Here is a 21,562-nt window from a genome sequence, read left to right as displayed (position 1 = left end):
CCTCTCTCTGCATTGCCACAGGTCCAGCAATCGACGACGACAAGGCTGCTTCTGGTGGTGATGGTGACCACAACTCTTCCTCTTCATGCTCATCTACAGCCTGATCCAGCACTCTTCGCAGGGTACGCTCCAGAAAAAACGCATATGGGATGAGGTCGATGAAGTTGCCTTGGGTTTGACTGACCAGGTTTGTCACCTCCGCAAAAGTACGCATGAGCCTACAGCCATTGTGCATGAGCATTCAGTAACGAGGCCAAAAAATACCCAGCTCCGCAGAGGCTGTCCTCTTTTTTTTTTTTATTAAAAAAAATCAGTTTTTAACAGTTTAATCTCTGTTTTGTCCCTTATCAGGGGCCGGTGTATGGAATAGATTTTAGGAACCGGGAGATGGAAAAAGATGCTTGGTCGGTCCTCTTACTTCCAATTTGGGGCACTGCGCGTGCACCGTGCAATGTACTGTGCTACCAGATATGAGTGGTATGTTAAGTAGTACTATTCCTATCAGTTTAATCCCTGTTACGTCCCCTATCAGGGGCCGGTCTATGGAATAGATTTTAGACAAACGCAAAGAGTTGTCAATAGTTAACATACTCATGACATAAATTTCATTCCTCTATGCGTCCATCTTGGTGTAGTGATGACTGTGCTCGTGCGCACGTTTGGCAGATTGCAGGCGATGGCGGTTTTTCAAAGCCTATGGTCGTGCTGAGGTAGTTCAGTGACAGTTAAGTGACCTAGAAAACAATGATTCTGCAGTGTGGGCCCATTGTTGGCCTAGTAGGCTTTAATGATCACCTTAGATAATCACAAAGAAAATTAATGTTTTTTTCTATGCAAAATTATCCAGCTGATCGCTTTTGGTCTGTTCACAATGAAGCAACGACCTTATCATCTGGGGTGTGCCAACATTGCCATCACACTCATAGAGGTGATCGCTTCATTGTGATACACAAGCCCCTTCACCACAACAAGGTAACGATCACGAAGGGGAATTGACACATGTATATGCCTTTTTTTTGTTTTGTTTTTGCAGCCACAGTGCAGCACCAGAGGCCAGAAAAATTAGGCATGTACACATGCCTGAAAAATTAGGTATTGTTGCAGCCGCTGCTGTAGCAGCGGCCGGAAAAATTTATGTTTTCGAGGCAGAAAGTGCACTAAAACATTGCTGCTTGAACCCTAGTTGGTGGTGGATAAGTCACGCAAGTCATTCGGCATGCAGAGATAAAATACAGCAGCGTGTGGACCATTTTTAGCCCAAGGCAGCTCATCTCATCAGGCCTTTTTTAGTCAAATGTATCGCCCACTGTCAGTCCCTTCGGGATCCATGCCTCATTCTACTTAATAAAGGTGAGGTAATCTAGACTTTTTTGACCTAGGCGACTTCTCTTCTCAGTGACAATACCTCCTGCTGCACTGAAGGCCCTTTCTGACAGGACACTTGAAGCGTGGCAGGCCAGAAGTTCTATCGCAAATTGGGATAGCTCAGGCCACAGGTCAAGCCTGCACACCCAGTAGTCAAGGGGTTCATCGCTCCTCAGAGTGTCGATAGTCTTCTACCTGTCGGTCGAGTCATTCTCTGAGGGTGGACCCCGAAGGGCTGTGGCGATGCGTAGGACTTAAAAAGCTCCACATGTCCTCCATCAACAACACGTCTGTAAAGCGTCCTGTCCTTGCCGGCGTGGTCGTGGGGGAGGAGGATTACTTTCACCTCTTCCCCTGTAAGATTCCCGTTGTGCTGTGACATCACCCTTATACACTGTGTAAAGCATACTTTTTAACTTATTTTAGAACTGCTGCATTCTTTCCGACTTCCGGTAATTCCGTAACATTTCAGGCACTTTCTGCTTATACCCGGGGTCTAGTAGCGTGGCCACCCAGTACAGGTCGTTCTCCTTCAGCCTTTTTATATGAGGATCCCTAAACAGGCACGACAGCAGGAAAGACCCCATTTGCACAAGGTTGGATTCCAAGCTACTCACGTCCCGTTCCTCGTCCTCACTGATCTCACTGAAGGTCTGTTCTTCCCCCCCAGCCACGTACAACACCACGGGTACCAGATAGGTGACAACGAGCACCCTGGGATGCCTGCTGTGGTTGGTCTTCCTCCTCCTCAAAGCCACATTCCTCCTCTGACTCCTCTTCCTCAGACTACTCTTCCAGCGTTGCCGCAGGTCCAGCAAGCGATGCTGATAAGGCTGTTTCTGGTGGTGATGGTGACCACAACTCTTCCTCTTCACGCTCATCTACGGCCTGATCCAGCACTCTTTGCAGGGCACACTCCAGGAAGAAAACAAATGGGATGATGTCGCTGATGGTGCCTTCAGTGCGACTGACTAGGTTTGTCACCTCCTTAAAAGGACGCATGAGCCTACAGGCATTGCGCATGAGTGTCCAGTAACGTGGCAAAAAAATTCCCAGCTCCGCAGAGGCTGTCTTAGCACCCCAGTCATACAAATACTCGTTGATGGCTTTTTCTTGTTGGAGCAGGCGGTCGAACATTAGGAGTGTTGAATTCCAACGTGTCGGGCTGTCGCAAATCAAATGCCTCACTGGCATGTTTCGCCGCTGAATATCTGAAAAGTGCGCCATGGCCGTGTAGGAACGCCTGAAATGGCCACACACCTTCCTCGCCTGCTTGAGGACGTCCTGTAAGCCTGGGTACTTTTGCACAAAGCGTTGTACAATCAGATTCAACACATGTGCCATGCACGGCACATGCGTCAACTTGCCCAAATTCAATGTCGCCAACAAATTGCTTCCGTTGTCACACACCACTTTGCCGATCTCCAGTTGGTGCGGAGTCAGCCACTGTTCCACCTGTGCGTTCAGGGCGGACAGGAGTGCTGGTCCGGTGTGACTCTCTGCTTTCAGGCAAGTCAACCCCAAGACGACGTGACACTGTCGCATCCGGGATGTGGAATAGCGCCTGGGGAGCTGGGGGGGTGCAGTTGATGTGGAGCAAGACGCAGCAGCAGAAGAGGACTCAGCCGAGGAGGTTATCGAAGAGGATGGAGTAGGAGGAGTAAAGGAGGTGGCAGCAGGCCTGCCTGCAAGTCGTGGCGGTGTCACCAACTCCTCTGCAGAGCCACGCATTCCATGCTTGGCAGCCGTCAGCAGGTTTACCCAATGCGCAGTGTACGTGATATACCTGCCCTGACCGTGCTTTGCAGACCAGGTATCCGTGGTCAGATGGACCCTTGCCCCAACACTGTGTGCCAGACATGCCATGACTTCCTTTTCCACAATAGAGTACAGGTTGGATATTGCCTTTTGTGAAAAGAAATTTCGGCCGGGTACCTTCCACTGTGGTGTCCCAATAGCTACAAATTTTTTGAAGGCCTCAGACTCCACCAGCTTGTATGGTAAAAGCTGGCGGGCTAAGAGTTCCGACAAGCCAGCTGTCAGACGCCGGGCAAGAGGGTGACTATGTGACATTGGCTTCTTACACTCAAACATTTCCTTGACAGACACCTGACTGTGGGCAGATGAGCAGGAACTGCTCAAGGCGAGAGGCGGAGTGGCGGATGGTTGAGAGGGGGCAAGGAGGACAGCAGTGGTTGACGTGGCTGAAGATGCTGGACCAGGAGGAGGATGGTGGCTTTGAGCTTGTGTGCTGCTTGTACTCGTCATCATGTGTTGATCCCATAGGCGTTTGTGATGTGAGATCATGTGCCTTCGCAAAGCAGTTGTACCTAGGTGGGTGTTGGATTTCCCACGACTCAGTTTCTTTTGGCACAGGTTGCAAATGGCATCGCTGTTGTCAGAGGCAGACACACAAAAAAAATGCCACACTGCTGAGCTTTGCAATGATGGCATTCTGGTGGTGGCAACAGCATGCGTTGATTGGCGTGCTGTCTGGCTGACCCCGGGTGCCGATACATGCTGTCTGACTGTGCCACTAGCTCCTTGCGACGACCTCCCCCTGCTTCCAACTCGCCTCCTCCTCCTCTCTGTCTCCCCATCTGAACTTTCCCCCTGTTCTTCTCTTCGAGCGGGCACCCACGTGACATCCACGGACACATCGTCATCATCAACCACTTCACTTGTATCTGACAACTCAGCAAAGGAAGCAGCAGCGGGTACAACATCATCATCATCACACCGTACGTCCATGTGTGTAATGCTGCCTGACTGAGACATATCCCTGTTATCTACATCCTCTGGCAATAATGGTTGCGCATCACTCATTTCTTCCAACTGATGTGTAAATAACTCCTCTGACAGATCAAGTGAAGCAGCTGTGGTGCTAGTGTTGGTGGTGGCGGCAGGCGGGCGAGTGGTAACTTGAGAGGTGCCCGAAGCTGAGCTGAAGGAGGATGGTGCATCAAGGTTCTGAGCGGAAGCTGTAGAAGATTGGGTGTCCTGTGTTACCCAGTCAACTATGTCCTCAGAACTTTTCGAGTTCAGGGTACGTGGCCTCTGAACACTGGGCATTATTCTAGGGCCAAAGGGAATCACAGCACCACGACCACGACGGCCCCTGAGGGGTGGCCTGCCTCTGCCTGTCATTTTTTTTTAGATTAGTTTAGTTGTACTATACGTGCAAGCTACTGTGACACCAGATATGAGTGGTGGCACTGTGCACTGGCAGTAATTGGCACAGTACACGCTGACGCTGTAGGCCTGACACACACGCTTGCAGCCAAGTAACTGCAATTATATTACAGTCAAAATTGCTGTTTATTTTTTAAATGTAATCTACTGTGACAACAGATATGAGTGGTGTCACTGTGCACTGGCAGTAGTTGGCACAGTACACGCTGTAGGCCTGACACACACGCTTGGAGGCAACTAACTGCAATTATATTAGTCAAAATTGCATTATTTTTTTTTTTATGTGATCTACTATGACACCAGATATGAGTGGCACTGGTGGCACTGTGCACTGGCAGTAGTTGGCACAGTACACACTGTAGGCCTGACACACACGCTTGCAGGCAACTAACTGCAATTATATTACAGTCCAAAAGGTTTTTTGTTTTTTTTAATGCAAGCTACTGTGACACCAGATATGAGTGGTGGCACTCGGCAAGTGGGCACAGTATACGCTGTGGGCCTGACACACACGCTGGCAGGAAACTGAAATTAGATTACAGAGGAAAAAAAATAAAAATAAAAGCAGACTGATGTACTAGCCCTAAAAAGGGCTTTTTGGGGTGCTGTCAGGACGCTGTCCTTACAGCAGATCAGATGAGTCTTTCAGGACTGGAGTGGACACTGAATACACTGGCCTAGCTATCGATTTCCCTATTAAATCAGCAGCAGCTACACTGTCCCTCCTCTCACTTCCCTCCTCTCACTAAGACTGCAGCTTCCGAATGAATCTAAAATGGATGCTGTCCAGGAGGTGGGAGGGTCTGGGAGGGAGGGTATGCTGCTGATTGGCTGGAATGTGTCTGCTGACTGTGAGGTACAGGGTCAAAGTTTGCTCAATGATGACGAATAGGCGGCGGACCGAACATCGCATGTTCGCCGGGAACTGTTCGCCGGCGAATAGTTCGGGACATCTCTATCCAGGGAGTCTGGTATACGCCAGACTACCACATTGCCAATATACATCCATCAGTACAGCAGTCTTACATCGTGTGTTTGTTCCCAACCTTTGCCCAGTCCCATCATTAGTATAACATAATATTAAATTCCCTCTTTTCTGTGACTTTGAGACCTTTCTCTTCTGGATCTTCACTCCATGTTAATGAGGTTACAAAATCTCTCCATACTTTTTTACACAGGTTAGTATCGTTTACCAAGCTGGAATTGGAAGTGAAGTTCCAAAGAGTCTGGCCTGCAAAACACAATACTTCTATGAAACCTACCAATATTCCTAATCTATATGCAGCTAAACCTGAAATGTTATATAGAAATCATTATAAATCAGTAACACTAATAAGACTATGACCCACTTATTCACATTATACAGTATAAAATTCCAGCAATATGGTGTCATCAGCTCCTCCTCAGTAACAGGAATAGAAAACATAACATTGGAATCATTTGAACAATTTGTACATATCAAACAATCAAATTGATAATTTTTACAGTAGCCATATGATGATTAATAAATGTATTATACTAAATGTCCTTTAAACCTCAGAAGTCCAATAAGCAGCACAATGCAGAGACTAAAGACTCTCCTTGTGTTTCCCTTTAGTTACAGATGTATTCGTAATGGTCGGTGTGTCTCCAGTTGGTTTCTCCTTCAAACGCTTCACTAATTTTGAAGTGATCAAATCAGTAATTCAAAGTTTTCCTTATGTCTCTTAACACCTGCCCAATCATCAATGCTCACAGGGTTTGTGGAAAGGTAAAGCCACTGAATTCATATCTGGAAGGGAATCACACAGTTATCTACAGCAATTAGTTGGTTTTGTAGGACTCCCATACAGATGTCACACTAGCAGCTTGTCTCCACTGCTTCTCTCTAAAAGAACTATAAATTCTAGACTTTATTACAGATCTCTACAAACTTGTCCAAGACCACAACCTGTCTTCTGATTAATAGTACAGCCTGTATCTTGTACAAGGTATAGCTCACTTCCCCACTTTGGTGTCTCTGATCCTCATTGGGTCAGAAGCCACGTACCATAACAATAGGTAGTAAGATCAAAAATACGGTCTGGGCCTGTTGGAGATATCTCATACGGTGACAAGAAGATATTCTTCTGAGGCACAATCCTTCCTGAATACAGAACATTATTTCCCTTTGCCTTGATCTTTCAATAACATATCATTATTCTATCTTTCCACCATACCCGATGTTCTTCTGTGAAATTAATTCTCTTATTACCCTCCATCCTCTCTAGAACCCCATATCTATATACTACCTCAGCAAGTATCTTCGTAGTTGTAGCCTTTGCTGTTGCCTTTGCTACAGGCCAGGTTTTTGAATATCCTGGAAAGACATCAATACAGACAAGGACATATTCACACTGCTTTACCTTTGGTAACTGAATGTAGTCAATGAGCAGTCTCTGAAATGGGTAAGATGACCTGGGCATATGCCTTCCTGGAACTCTCATAGTTCTCCCATCATTATTACAGCATTCACCTCCAACTAACCTAGTGGCATTGTTGAACCCAGGAGCCATCCCTCTCTTGATTTGTTCATGCTCTAAATCCATCCTCATTAGGTAGAGTGCCCTCTGAAGGTAGAGTTTACAACCCTCCAGAGTTCATTCTCACTCATCACTTCTACTTCTTGCTTCCATTTTTCCCTTAAGCCTCTGTAGCCCGTATCGGACTCACATTTTGGAAGTCTACTGTCCCTAAACCAGCCTGTATCACATATCAGTGGGTGCAACCTGGAGTGTGTTGTAAATTGCATGATGTCAGTTTGGATGTAAAAAAGTAATTATGATTTCTACAGTGGTGGTGATGGAAGTGCGGAGAAACTGGTCATAGCAATTTGGTGCCAGTCAGCATGACATTCACGGAGGCATTTGTGATGATTGTATGCATTTTAGCTAACGCGATCGCCCGGGTATCCCCACTGATGTTCAAGCCGGGATGCAAACATCCCAGGTTACCATGACCATTGGCACGCCTCCTTGATGCTGAGTGGATGTGGCTGTGTCACATGGTCTGCCCTCTCCTCCCTCCTCTATGACTCGTACGATGCGCTCCACGGTATGACGCTGCGCTACAGGGATCGTGAGAGCGTGGGTATGTATCGGGAGCCGAGAGGATGGGGAGGACTGTCTGACCCGGCGCATGCGCACGGCAAGGATGGGGACGCCAACACTCGCGGCCACGTCGAACCATTGATGGTAGGCGCTACTATTTTAATACTTTATAGGATGCAGCTGTATCCTTCTTATTTGATAATATATTTTTTAACTCTTGATGTATATGCACTTAGCACTTTAATATCACACTCTATACAGGCCCTTAGCTCCTATATGTTGGATGAGAAGGGATATAGATATACGTATAATAATTACACTTTGCACTTTATGCTAATATTCGCATAATCACTGAAATTTTTACATACTTTGTCATGTGACAGAGCACCGGTGGAAATCATGTGATTGATACTATGTGATTGATAACATGTGAATTCACTAATTGTACTATGTGACTGCACTGGCTTGTGGGTATATATACCCTGTGTTTTGCACTGTTGTATAGCTTGACAAAGGCCTCATTGAGTAGGCCGAAACGTTGCTGGGGAATAAAGTTTGAGGTCTTCACCCTTTCACCGAAATCTGGAAGTGCTGCCTCATTTTTTGGAAAGTATACATCGTGGAGGAGAAGCCGACCTCCGTGAGGAATTGCACCCAGTGCACACTGTCTGACTGTGCTGCTGCGGTATTTGCCAATATATATATATATATATAGGTATATATAGTAGAGGACGCCAAGGTTGGGTCCTCATTAAGAGATATGTATCACCATTATTTGGGTTGTGGTGCCTTTAAGAAAGCACTACCTGGGATCCGTACCCACAGGGTTAACTCACTCTTCTGATAAGAGGAAAAGGAAGTGAGTGGTTTGTGGAGTGTATAGTGTGGTGGACACACTGCTGTGTGGACATGTGAATAGTTTGGCAGGAAAGCCGACTGAAATATACCACGGACTAAAAAGAACTCAGGGTAAAAATACCTTTATTTTTGAATGGACTGTTCTACTGATTATGTTGTGCTGAACATAGCAGACTTTAAGTTTGGTTTGTTTTCCCCTTGGCTGCTGGAAGCTGTACCTATTTTTGTTTTGGAAAATAAACATCTGTCTTCTTTAACCCTGGGCTGGCTCATGCACCTGGTTTATTGGAGCGATCTTCCCCCATATTACAATTGGTGTAGAATGCGGGCAGGGCATGAAAGCCACAAAAGCCGTTTAAATCATAAAAAGTGACATTTACAGAGACAGTACCCTGTTTTGCATGTCTTGGGTGAAATCTCTGCAAGTTGCAGGAAAAGACATGGAGGAGGTTATGAAAGCCCCGATGCAAGCCACTGCAACTCAGCAGAAAGCTTTGGTGCGACAGCAGCAGGCCACAGTAGAGTAAACCCACCGCCATGAGGAAGCAATGGAGGTGAGGCAAGAAACAAACCGTGTGCCGATTGCTCAGCTTATGGCACATCAGGAAGTTACACAAGCTCAGGTAGCTGCGTTAAAGGAGGCTGTACAACAGTTGGCTCAAGGACAAATGCAAGCGAACAATGTCCCTGGGCCCCAAGCTGCTGTAAGAGCCAGCCACCTATTACAAAAACTGACATCTGGTGATGACGTCGAGGCCTTCCTGTTGACCTTCGAGTAGCAGAGAGAGAAGGGTGGCCTCAGGACCAATGGGCCAGCATCATCCTGCCCTATCTTACGGGTGACCCTCAACAGGCCTATTTCGACCTACCAGTCGAACTCGTTAAAAACTATGAGCAGCTAAAGGCGGAGATCCGGCTTGACTGGGGGTAACTATGGCTGTTCGGGCCCAAAGAGTGCACCGCTGGGGTTACCAGGCTGGCCGTCCACCAAAAGCCCAAATGCATGACCTGGTGCAACTAGTAAAAAAGTGGCTGCAGCCTGAGAAATTGACGGGCCCGCAAATTGTGGAACGGGTGGCCATGGACCGTTACCTGCGATCGCTGCCGCATGACCTGCAGTGCTGGGTAAGCCATGGTGACCCTGCGACGGCGAATCAGTTGGTGGAACTAGTAGAGCGGTACACCGTAGTGGAGGACTTGCTTGGACCCGCCAAGCACCGGGAACCCACATCGAGAGCAGTACGGCCAGTTACCGCAGGAGGGGAGCCATCCCGGATTCTGGACCAGAGGTCCCTACAGCAGTGCCCTCCAAACCGCGGAGGCTAACTACTGTAAGAAAGATGGGGGACATACAGTGTTGGCGTTGTCGAGCCTATGGCCATACCCGGACCCAATGCCCTCTTCAGGACAAGTCCATGGAATGCAGGACAGGACGGAGAGTCTCCCTGTACACAAAGCGAGCGTGTCACACATCTTGACCTAACTGCCGATCAATTTGAGTGTGAAATTTGGGTGAACCATCTCCCGGCCAAAGCCCTCTTGGACTCCGGCAGCATGGTGACACTAGTCCATGCCAGAATGATCGGGAGACTTGGCCCCGTAAGTGAGACTCTTTGTGTTGTTTGTATTCATGGGGACACTAAGGAATACCCCTTAATACCAGTGACTATTGCCCATGACTGTACTTCCGTGACCCAGGAAGTTGGGATAGTGAACAGCCTGATCCATGATGTCATTGTGGGGCGAGACTGTCTGATATTTCTAGACCTGTGGAAACAGGCGCAAAGTGGGTTCCCTGAACAGTCAAAGAGACTAGAGACTTTGACCTCTGATGGGTCAAATCAGGAGAGTAGTGGTCCCGAACTGCCCAGGACACTTCTTCCCAATATGGACATGCCTAGTGGCAGTAAAAATGGTAATGGTAACATTTATGATGGGGTAATGTTCAGGATGTGCATGATTTAGGGTCCAGAGCTGAGCTGACCACTGAGGGGGGGGCGGAGAGTCCCTGTTGCAAGTGATGTTGGGAGAGGATAAGGAGGAACTCTCCCCAGCACAGACCCCAGTCGAGGAAGACGAGGGGGAGACCTCACCCGAACCAACGTACCCAGACCTGAATGTACCCAAGGGTGCATTTGGCTCCGCCCAGTTACAGGATCCTTCCTTAACACATGCTAGATAGCAAGTGGTGGTTATAAACGGAGTCTCGCAGGTTCCCGAGGCAGAACTCAGGTTCCCTCATTTTGCGCTAAACGGGAACTTGCTGTACCGAGTGGCGGAAATCCAAGGGGAAATTATTGAACAGCTACTGGTGCCCCACTCGTATCGGAGACAGCTCCTCGATTTGGCGCATAATGATGCATTAGGTGGACACCTGGGAGCAGAGAAGACAGAGGCCAGGATAACAGACAGGTTCTACTGGCCTGGGGTAAAGGCAGAGGTGAAGAGGTATTGTGCGTCCTGCCCCACGTGCCAGCTAACAGCCCCAGTGTCACACTATCGGAACCCCCTGGTACCTTTTCCCATAATCGAGGTACCGTTTGAGCGGATTGGCATGGACCTGGTGGGGCCATTGGTAAAATCAGCACGGGGACATCAGCACATACTAGTTGTGGTAGATTACGCAACCAGGTACCCAGAGGCGGTCCCATTAAGGAACACCTCCTCTAAGGCCATAGCTAGGGAATTGTTTCAGATGTTCTCCCGCACGGGGCTGCCCAAGGAGATCTTGACGGACCAGGGCACCCCGTTTATGTCGAAGGTCATGGCGGCCGGAGGTCCCACAGGCCTCCACGGGATTCTCGCCATTTGAACTCCTGTATGGGCAGAGACCCCGTGGACTTCTGGATTTGGTGAAGGAAACCTGGGAAGGTGAGTCCTCACCGCACCAGACCCTGGTAGAACACATCTCCCAAATGAGAGAGAGAGTGGCTAAAGTGATGCTGCTGGTTAAAAAACATCTCCAGAAGGCCCAGGATGCCCAGAGGCGGGTATATAACCGGTCAGCTAAATTAAGGCAGTTTTCAATAGGAGCCCGCGTAGCGGTTCTGATTCCCACTGTGGAAAGAAAATTCTTAGCCAGGTGGCAGGGTCTATTTGAGGTGGTAGAAAGGGTAGATGAGGTGAATTATAAGGTACACCAGCCTGGGAAGAGGAAACCCTACCAGATCTACCACGTAAACCTGTTGAAATCTGGAAAGATCGGGATCAAGTGATTGCTATGGCAAGGGTCATGGTAGAGGACCCTGTAGGAGCAGACCAGGTATTTGTGGCTGACACGCTATCCAAGTCCCAAAAGCAACAAACAATGGAGTTTCTTCAGAGAAACAGAGATAAATTCTCAGGTTTGCCAGGGCTCACTAATGTCGTTAAACAGGACATTGTCACAGAGCCCAATGTGATAATCCGGCTGAAGCCATACCGAGTTCCAGAGGCCCAGAGGAAAGCGGTATCTGAAGAAGTAGAAAGAATGCTTGAGCTGGAGGTCATTGAAGAATCGCAGAGTGAATGGTCAAGTCTGATTGTGTTGGTACCGAAGCCCAACGGCACACTGCGATTCTTCAATGACTTCATAAAACTAAATGAGGTTTCAAAGTTTGATGCCTACCCGATGCCCCGGGTAGACAAATTAATCCAGAGATTAGGGCCTGCCCGATATATCACTACGCTGGATCTCACGAAAGGGTACTGGCAAATTCCTCTTACCCGGGAAGCCAGAGAAAAGATGGCATTCTCCACTCCGGAGGGCAACTGGCAATACAATCGGATGCCCTTCGGCTTACACTCTGCCCCTGCCACGTTTCAAAGAGCTATGGACAAGATATTGCGGCCCCATGGACGGTACACATCAGTATACCTGGATTAAATTGTCATTTTCAGTACTGATTGGGAATCCCATCTCCCTCTGGTTCAGGCAGTCCTAGACTCTTTAAAAGGGGCAGGGTTTACAGTGAACCCGGAAAAGTCCGCCATTGGGATGGAGGAAGCAAAGTACTTGGGATACACCGTAGGCAGAGGGCTAGTAAAGCCACAGATGAGCAAGGTAGAAGCCATACAGAACTGACCTCGCCCTCTTACCAAGAAGCAGGTTCGGACGTTCTTGGGGATAGTGGGCTACTACAGGAGATTTGTCCCTAACTTTGCCACTATTGCAGCCCCTTTGACAGACTTAACAAAAGGAAAGAAATCCGTCATGATCAAATGGAGTAGGGAGGCTGAGGAGGCTTTTCAGAAACTTAAAAGGGCCTTATGTGAGTCTCCGGTGCTTGTCGCACCGGACTTCTCGAAAGAATTTGTGGTCCAGATGGACACTTCAAGTGCAGATCAAGGTGCCATCCTGTCTCAGGTTGTCAATGGGGAGGAACACCCCGTGGTCTTTCTCAGCAGGAAGCTGATAGCGGCAGAGAGGAACTACGCTGTGGTAGAGAGAGAGAGTGTCTGGCTATCAAGTGGGCTCTGGACTCTCTGCAATATTTCCTGCTGGGTAGGAAATTCCGCCTGGTATCCAACCATGCCCCATTGACCTGGATGAGACGGCACAAACAGACCAATGCCAGGGTCACGAGATGGTTCCTCTCTCTCCAGGATTTCAACTTTGTGGTCGAACATAGGTCAGGGAGTCAACATCAGAATGCTGATGCTCTCTTCCGGGTGCATTGCATGTTATCCACAAGCGCCTCCGCCGCCCCCGTGTCGGGGCAGAGGAGGGGGGGGGGATATGTAGAGGACACCAAGGTTGGGTCCTCAATGACAGATATGTATCACTATTATTTGGGTTGTGGTGCCTTTAACCGCCTCCGGACCGCCTAACGCAGGATCGCGTTCCGGAGGCGGCAGCGCTGCGCACAGTCACGCATATACGCGTCATCTCGCAAGACGCGAGATTTCGCTCCAAGCCGGCCCGCGCATGCGCATCGCGGGCCGGCAAAAGTTAGAGGACAAGTTCGTCACCAGCCTGCCACCCAATGATCGCTGCTGGCAGGCTGGCGATTTTCAAAAAAACTAATGAAAAGCCAGATAACACATCATATTAGTAAATATGATGTGTTAAATGGCTTGTCTGCTCCTCTGCTGGTCCTTTTCGTCGGTTGGTTCCAGCAGAGGAGCAGACATCACAGTGAGTAGCACCAACACTTCACCTTAGCCCCAGATCACCCCTTGATCGCCCCCTGTCAATCACCTAGTGAAAGGAAAAAAGTGATCACTTTTTTTTTCCACTGGTATTGACGGTTAGGTTTAGGATAGTTTAGGCCCCTTGGTTAGGTAGTTTAGCGTCAGTTAGCGCCCAGCCCACCGCACCGCAGTCACTGATTCGCTGATTAGCGTATCGCTAATCAGCATTTGTACTTTTATAGTATCTGTAAGTGATCAAAACTGATCACAGTCAGATCTATAATTGTATTAGTGTCACCTTAGCTCGCCCTCCACCCAAAACGCAGTGTTTGCCCGATTAGGCCTGATCAGTCGCCCACACGTGCGTTCACCCACACCCGCCCCGCCGCAGTGACAAAAAATATATATTTTTTTGATCACTGCACAATCACTTTCCAAGCACTGCGGCGATAAAAAAATCAGTTTTGATATTTTTTATCAACCGCAGCGGCCTCCGGTACTTCGCTAGCCTCCCCTTTGTAAGACAGGCTTGCTTTTTTTCTTGGGTAGTCTCAGGGAATACCCCTAAATTTAGTAGTCCAAATGTCAAACAGGGGGTATTCTTCTGAAGAGGCCTACCGGATTCTGACCCAGTCAGATGAGGAATAGGAACCCTCATCTGACGAATCTAGCGGGTCAGAATATGAACCTGTAGAAAGCAGTGGCAGTCTGACCCAAAGTTCGGACGAGGAGGTGGAGGTCCCTGATAGAACCAGGCGTACCCGGCCCCGTGTCGCTAGACCACAGGTTGCGCAGGATCCGCTTCAAGAGCAGCAGAGTGGGGCTGACGCTGTCGGATCACGTGGTGAGGCATACACCAGCAGCGCAGCCCTCCCTGGACCTAGTACCAGCACTGCCGTACAACATGGTGAAGTGGCGAGCACCAGAAGGGCAGTTGAAGCTGGTACGGTGGCACGTGCAGTAGTTACCCCGTCGCAGCCACCGCACAGACAGGCCCGTAGACCCCCTAGAGTCCCTGAGGTGCTGGCAAATCCTGATTGGCAGTCACCAACTTCAGCCGCACCTGTAGTTCCCCCTTTCACCGCCCAGTCTGGAGTTCGGGTTGAGACAGCTCAGATCGGTTCGGCCCTGGGATTTTTTGAGCTGTTCTTGACTGCGGAGCTCTTGGACTTAGTCGTGGCAGAAACAAATCGGTATGCCACTCAATTTATATCCGCCAACCCGGGAAGCTTTTATGCCCAGCCTTTCCGGTGGAAACCAGTCCAAGTTTCCGAAATTAAAATTTTTCTGGGCCTTCTCCTCAACAGGGGTCTAACCAAAAAGCATGAATTGCGGTCATATTGGTCCACGAACCCGATTCATCACATGCCCATGTTCTCTGCTGCTATGTCCAGGGCACGATTTGAGGCCATCCTGCGTTTCCTGCACTTTAGCGACAACACCACCTCCCGTCCCAGAGGCCACCCAGCTTTTGACCGGCTCCACAAAATTCGGCCCCTCATAGACCACTTCAACCAGAAATTTGCAGATTTGTATACCCCAGAGCAAAACATCTGCGTAGACGAGTCCCTAATACATTTTACCGGGCGCCTTGGCTTCAAACAATACATCCCAAGCAAGCGTATGGGGTCAAATTGTATAAGCTCTGTGAAAGGGCCACAGGCTATACCCACAAATTTCGGATCTATGAGGGAAAAGATCAGACCCTGGAGCCGGTCGGTTGCCCTGACTACCTGGGGAGCAGTGGGAAGACAGTCTGGGACTTGGTGTCACCCTTATTTGGCAAGGGGTACCATCTTTATGTGGACAATTTCTACACAAGTGTGGCCCTCTTCAGGCATTTGTTCCTAGAACAGATTGGCTGCTGTGGCACCGCGCGAACTAGTCGCGTGGGCTTCCCCCAACGGCTCGTTACCACCCGTCTTGCAAGGGGGGAGAGGGCTGCCGTGTGTAACGAAGAACTGCTCGCGGTGAAATGGAGAGACAAGCGTGACGTTTACATGCTCTCCTCCATTCACGCAGACAAGACAATACAAATTGAGCGAGCAACCCGTGTGATTGAAAAGCCCCTCTGTGTCCACGACTATAATTTGCTCATGGGAGGGCTGGACTTCAATGACCAGATGTTGTCTCCGTATTTAGTTTCCTGACGCACCAGACGCTGGTATAAGAAGGTGTCTGTATATTTGATTCAATTGGCTGCATATAATAGTTTTGTTCTCTACAGTAAGGCTGGGAGAACACGATCCTTCCTCAAATTTCAGGAAGAGATCATCGAGAACCTCCTGTATCCAGAAGGTTCCGTGGCCCCATCCACCAGTGTAGTTAGCCGTCTACACAAGCGACATTTCCCCAGTGTCGTTCCTGGTACCTCAACCCAACCGTCACCCCGAAAAAGATGTCGTGTCTGTAGCAGGAGTGGAATAAGGCGTGACACCCGCTATTTCTGTCCTCACTGTCCTGACCACGCTGCCCTATGCTTTGGAGAGTGTTTCCGGAAGTACCACAAACAGGTACACTTAGCATAAGGATTGCATCTCACAGGACAGGCACACAGGGCTATTAGGGCCCTTACACTCACAGCTGCTGCAAACCTCTCCTTTCACCTGGGATAAAGTGCATAATGTACTTCGCCACATCTTTGGGCGATTTGCGCTTTGCACATTGTCCCATGGGGAAGGAGAGGTTTGTCCTATAAAAGGTAAAAAAAAAAAAAAAAAAAAAACACCAGTAAGCAAAAAAGTTAACTTCAGTTCAAAAAGTTAAAAAAAAGTTTATGTGTTCTGTTCAAAAGTTATTATAAAGTTAATAAAATTTATTGCGTTGCGGCCTGGTTTTTTCTTTTTTTTTTTTACCTTCCAGGTGTTGCCCATCAGCGAATACCTTGGGGTGTCTTCTTTCCAAAATGGGGTCACTTGTGGGGTAGTTATGCTGCCCTGGGATTCTAGGGGCCCAAATGTGTGGTAAGTAGTTTGAAATCAAAATCTGTAAAAACAATGGCCGGTGAAATCCAAAAGGTGCTCTTTGGAATGTGGGCCCCTTTGCCCACCTAGGCTGCAAAAAAGTGTCACACATGTGGTATCTCCGTACTCAGGAGAAGTTGGGCAATGTGTTTTGGGGTGTCATTTTACATATACCCATGCTGGGTGAGAGAAATATCTCAGCAAAAGACAACTTTTCCCATTTTTTTATACAAAGTTGGCATTTGACCAAGATATTTATCTCACCCAGCATGGGTATATGTAAAATGACACCCCAAAACACATTGCCCAACTTCTCCTGAGTACGGAGATACCACATGTGTGACACTTTTTTGCAGCCTAGGTGGGCAAAGGGACCCACATTCCAAAGAGCACCTTTTGGATTTCACCGGCCATTTTTTACAGATTTTGATTTCAAACTACTTACCACACATTTGGGCCCCCAGAATGCCAGGGCAGTATAACTACCCCACAAGTGACCCCATTTTGGAAAGAAGACACCCCAAGGTATTCGCTGATGGGCATAGTGAGTTCATAGAAGTTTTTACTTTTTGTCACAAGTTAGTGGAATATGAGACTTTGTAAGAAAAAAATAAAAAATAAAAATCATCATTTTCCACTAACTTGTGACAAAAAATAAAAAGTTCTATGAACGCACTATGCCCATCAGCGAATACCTTAGGGTGTCTACTTTCCGAAATGGGGTCATTTGTGGGGGTTTTCTACTGTCTGGGCATTGTAGAACCTCAGGAAACATGACAGGTGCTCAGAAAGTCAGAGCTGCTTCAAAAAGCGGAAATTCACATTTTTGTACCATAGTTTGTAAACGCTATAACTTTTACCCAAACCATTTTTTTTTTTACCCAAACATTTTTTTTTTATCAGACATGTAGAAAAATAAATTTTGAGAAAAATTTATATATGGATCTCGTTTTTTTTGCAAAATTTTACAACTGAAAGTGAAAAATGTCATTTCTTTGCAAAAAAATCGTAAAATTTCGATTAATAACAAAAAAAGTAAAAATGTCAGCAGCAATGAAATGCCACCAAATGAAAGCTCTATTAGTGAGAAGAAAAGGAGGTAAAATTCATTTGGGTGGTAAGTTGCATGACCGAGCAATAAACGGTGAAAGTACTGTAGGTCAGAAGTGTAAAAAGTGGCCTGGTCATTAAGGGTGTTTAAGCTAGGGGGGCTGAGGTCGTTAAGAAAGCACTACCTGGGATCCGGTACCCACAGGGTTAACTCACTCTCCTGATAACAGGTGTTGTGGCAGGCCAAGGGTCAGCCACGTGATGATCGTTGCCTCATGTTCAGGTGAATGACGTCGACGGAGGAAAATGACAGAAGTCTGAGTATAGTTCAAAACCTTGTCAGGATCCCAACATAAAGTGTCCTGCACCCTTTATTTATACACAGTTCAAAGGGTGTAACCCCTCAAAGTAAAACATGATTGGTTTACAGACATTTCAAGTTTCACTTTTACAAAAAATGTGTTAACTAATGAGTTTAGATTTTTAACAAGAGATGCATATTTTTGGTTAGTAGTACGTACAAATCTTATCTTATCTTAACACACACAGTTCACTTCTATAGGTTTTTTAGCTTATGCTTGTTCTTTTCCAAATGTCACCACATTGTATCACGTATACAGAGAAAATGAAAACATCTTATGAATTTTATATCCACTTACAGTAAAAGCTGGATAATTTCCTTAACATTTCCCTCCTTTTTTTTTATTTTTCTGTTCATGTGGTAGATGTTTTGCTCTGAAGGCTTCATTGTATCATGTGTGTGTGTCTTGCTAACTACTAACCTGCCTGGACAAACAAATGACCCCTTAGACAGCCCGTACTTCACAGAGTATACAGATAAGCTGCATAGACCATGCGATGCAAGCATCGATTCCAGTCTGTCTAGTAGTTGTCATTTGATTAAGCATACATACATTTTATTAAAACCACATACGACACACAAACACACACTAAGTGGATGTAGGTGCAGCATTGTTGTTCCATGCATCATTGTCCATAGTTCTGGATACACCTTCTTCTGCTCCTGTGTTGGAATCTCTAGGAGCTGGTCGATCAGCTATACCTGCTAGGAGCATCATCAGTAAGCCTAAACGTTTCTGTGTAGCTGTGGTCCTCTGTTGTAGAATCAGGAAGATGAACATCATCTTGGGCGTTGCTGTCTCTTGGTTGGACAGTGCTGTCAATCATAGCATATCCCTTGACCAATATGGTGAGTAGGCCTGGAACCGCTTTGAAAGTCCACCTCCATCCTCCTCTAGTCAACGTTATGGACACTTCAGTGATGGGAAACCTAGGAAGGACACTTCCTTCCTGCCAAAGATGCGTCTCCATCCGAACTTCCACTTAGGACCTAGAGCTACTTAATACAGAACAGAAAGTAATAAACGCAGTAACCGTACAACATGAGTGATTCCATCTGGGACCACCACTATAGTGACTCCATACTGTTGAGAATGTAGAGCTTGTGTGATCCCTAGGGTCTTCAGTATGTGTCCCATTTATCTCCCCAGTGAAGTGTGTACCTCTGTCTGACTCTATCACCTCTGGAATCCCATATCTGCAGACTACCTCTGACAATATTTTCTTAGCAGTATTTTTGGCTGTTGCCGTAGTTACTGGGCAAGCTTCTGACCAGCCTGAGAATACATCAATGGCTACAAGGACATACTCATATGTGCTCACCTTGGGTAGCTTTATGTAATCCACCTGCACTCTTTGAAACGGGTACAAGGGTTTGGGAGTGTGTTTCTTGGGGGTCTTTACAAACCTCCCAGGGTTATGTCTGGCACATGTAAGACAACCATGAACAAACTTTTCAAAGAGGGTCTGAATTCCAGGTGCAAACCAATGTTCTAACACTAGTGTGCTCATAGCTCCTTTCGACAAATGAGTAGGGCCATGTGCTAAATTGGCCATCATCGGATACAAACTCCGAGGCAAACATGTTCTGCCATTTACCTGCCAGAGCTCTCCTGTCTTCGTAGCCCCCCCGCCTCCATCCATACCTTTTTGTCTTGAGGCGTTATCTGGGCCTGTAATTCCTGCAAGAGCAACAAATCTGGCATAGTTGGAAAAAAATTATGTCAGGAGCGGCAGACCAGCTGCTTGTTTGGCTGCTTGGTCTGCTTGAACATTTCCCACAGCTACCGGATCATCTTGCTTCACATGGGCTGGCACTTTAACAATGGCTACCTCTGTGGGCAGCTCTAGGGCCTCTATGAGGCTCTGTACTGCTTCTGAATTTTTGATTGGTTTGCCCGATGAAGTCAGAAATCCCCTAGTTTTCCAGATAACATCAAAGTCATGTGCTACCCCGAAAGCATACCTGGAATCAGTATAACAATTTATTCTCAGTCCCTTACCCATTGTACATGCGTCAGTGAGTGCCTTCAACTCCGCCTCCTGTGCAGACGCACAAGATGGGAGTGGGTTTTGTATGATTACCTTACCATCCTGGATTACCGCATACCCGGTGACAAAAAGTGTCCTTGTTCATCATTCCACCATCTGGAGCCATCTACAAAATACTAAAATACTCAGCATCAGGATTAGTTAATGGTGTTTCAGTAACATTTGATAACCCTTTTGTTTCTGCAATCATCAATTCATGACAGTTATGATTTGCAACTGGATCAGACATTTCTACTACTCCCACTCCCCCCTCCTCTTCTAAATCCACTGGCATCAAAGTAGCTGGATTTAGAACAGTACATCGCTGTAAGGTAATGTGGGGACTGAGTAGTGTCATCTCATATTTTGTGATTCTGGACAAATGTTTCAGTTTGGTGGTGTGTCAATACAATCCAAACTGGTAGAATAGTATGCTATGGGCCGCATACGGTCCCCGTGTTTCTGCGTCAGTACACCTGAGGCAAATGCCCCTTGCTCGTGACAATACAATGTGAAAGTTTGTTTGTAATTGGGGATGCCCAATGCTGGTGTTGTGGTGAGAGTGAGTTTTAATGCATGAAATGCACTCACAGCTCCTGGTGTGACTTCAAAGGTCTCTCCTTTGAGGCAGTCATATAGTGGCTGCATCATCTGAGAGCAATCCTTAATCCAGGGGCGACAGTAACTGACAAGTCCAATAAAGGCACGCAGAGCCCTTGGAGTACTCGGCAGGAGGTGCTGCTGTATAGCAGTAACCCTCTCAGATGTAAGGTGTTTAGTACCTGGAGAAATACAGTGACCTAGGAAAATCACTGTAGATTTACAAAGTTGCAGCTTCTCCTTGGAGGCTTTACAACCATTTTCAGCAAGGAAAATAAGCAAAGATAAAGTTTCTTCATTACACAGTTCATCAATATATTGTAAAAGAACAGTGTCCGGATAGGCCAGCTGCCAGGAATGCAACACAGAATGTAGGGCAGTAGAGAAAATATATCTGAGCTTACCAACACACGTGTGACAATAGATAAGGCATCATGAATGTTAACAGTAGATGTAATCTGAGGAGATAAGCTCCTCAGGCACATATTTTTCTTGTATTAGGGTATGGGCTGCTCCTGTGTCTACCAAAAATTCAATTGAATTCCCTGTGTCCTCACATGTGGATGTGATGATTAGTTGTGGACCTGGGGTTGCGTCAAGGGGGTAGTTAACGTTGAGGGAACTCACAGGATTGCCGTCACTTCATTGAGAGGTCTGGGCAGTAGCCTGACCTCTCCGGGGACATTTGACTGAGTAATGCCCCTTTTTCCTACAATTCCAGCATGTTACTTGGTCCCAGTTACGTGGAGACTGAACCCCCACCTGCCTTTTCTGGAACCTTCCCTTAGGTTTAAAAGGTTGGTTAGCCATTATTGGCTTCTTTTTTTTTATTTTGCAAGTCTAGCTCAGCTCCCTTTGCTATGGCCACTAGGTCAGGGAACTGGCAGGTCCGCCAATCTGGACGAGCCTTCTTTACAACATCCTGTATGGGTGCTTTTAATCCAGACATAAATGTATGTTTTA

General features: G+C 47.2%; 1 long non-coding RNA gene across 1 annotated transcript; it reads right to left on the bottom strand.

The window, feature by feature from the left end:
* Window positions 1–18,041: 18,041 nt before the first annotated feature.
* On the bottom strand, window positions 18,042–21,093 carry LOC121003628. Its single transcript, XR_005779569.1, has 3 exons — window positions 21,083–21,093; window positions 20,606–20,616; window positions 18,042–18,164 (listed from the first exon to the last, which is right to left on the bottom strand). It is a non-coding gene; the product is annotated as an uncharacterized LOC121003628 (long non-coding RNA).
* Between the last annotated feature and the right edge of the window lie 469 nt (window positions 21,094–21,562).

The sequence above is a fragment of the Bufo bufo genome, chromosome 6, assembly GCF_905171765.1.
Source record: "Bufo bufo chromosome 6, aBufBuf1.1, whole genome shotgun sequence".
Lineage (NCBI taxonomy): Eukaryota > Metazoa > Chordata > Amphibia > Anura > Bufonidae > Bufo > Bufo bufo.
This window is presented reverse-complemented; position numbering and strand designations above follow the sequence as displayed.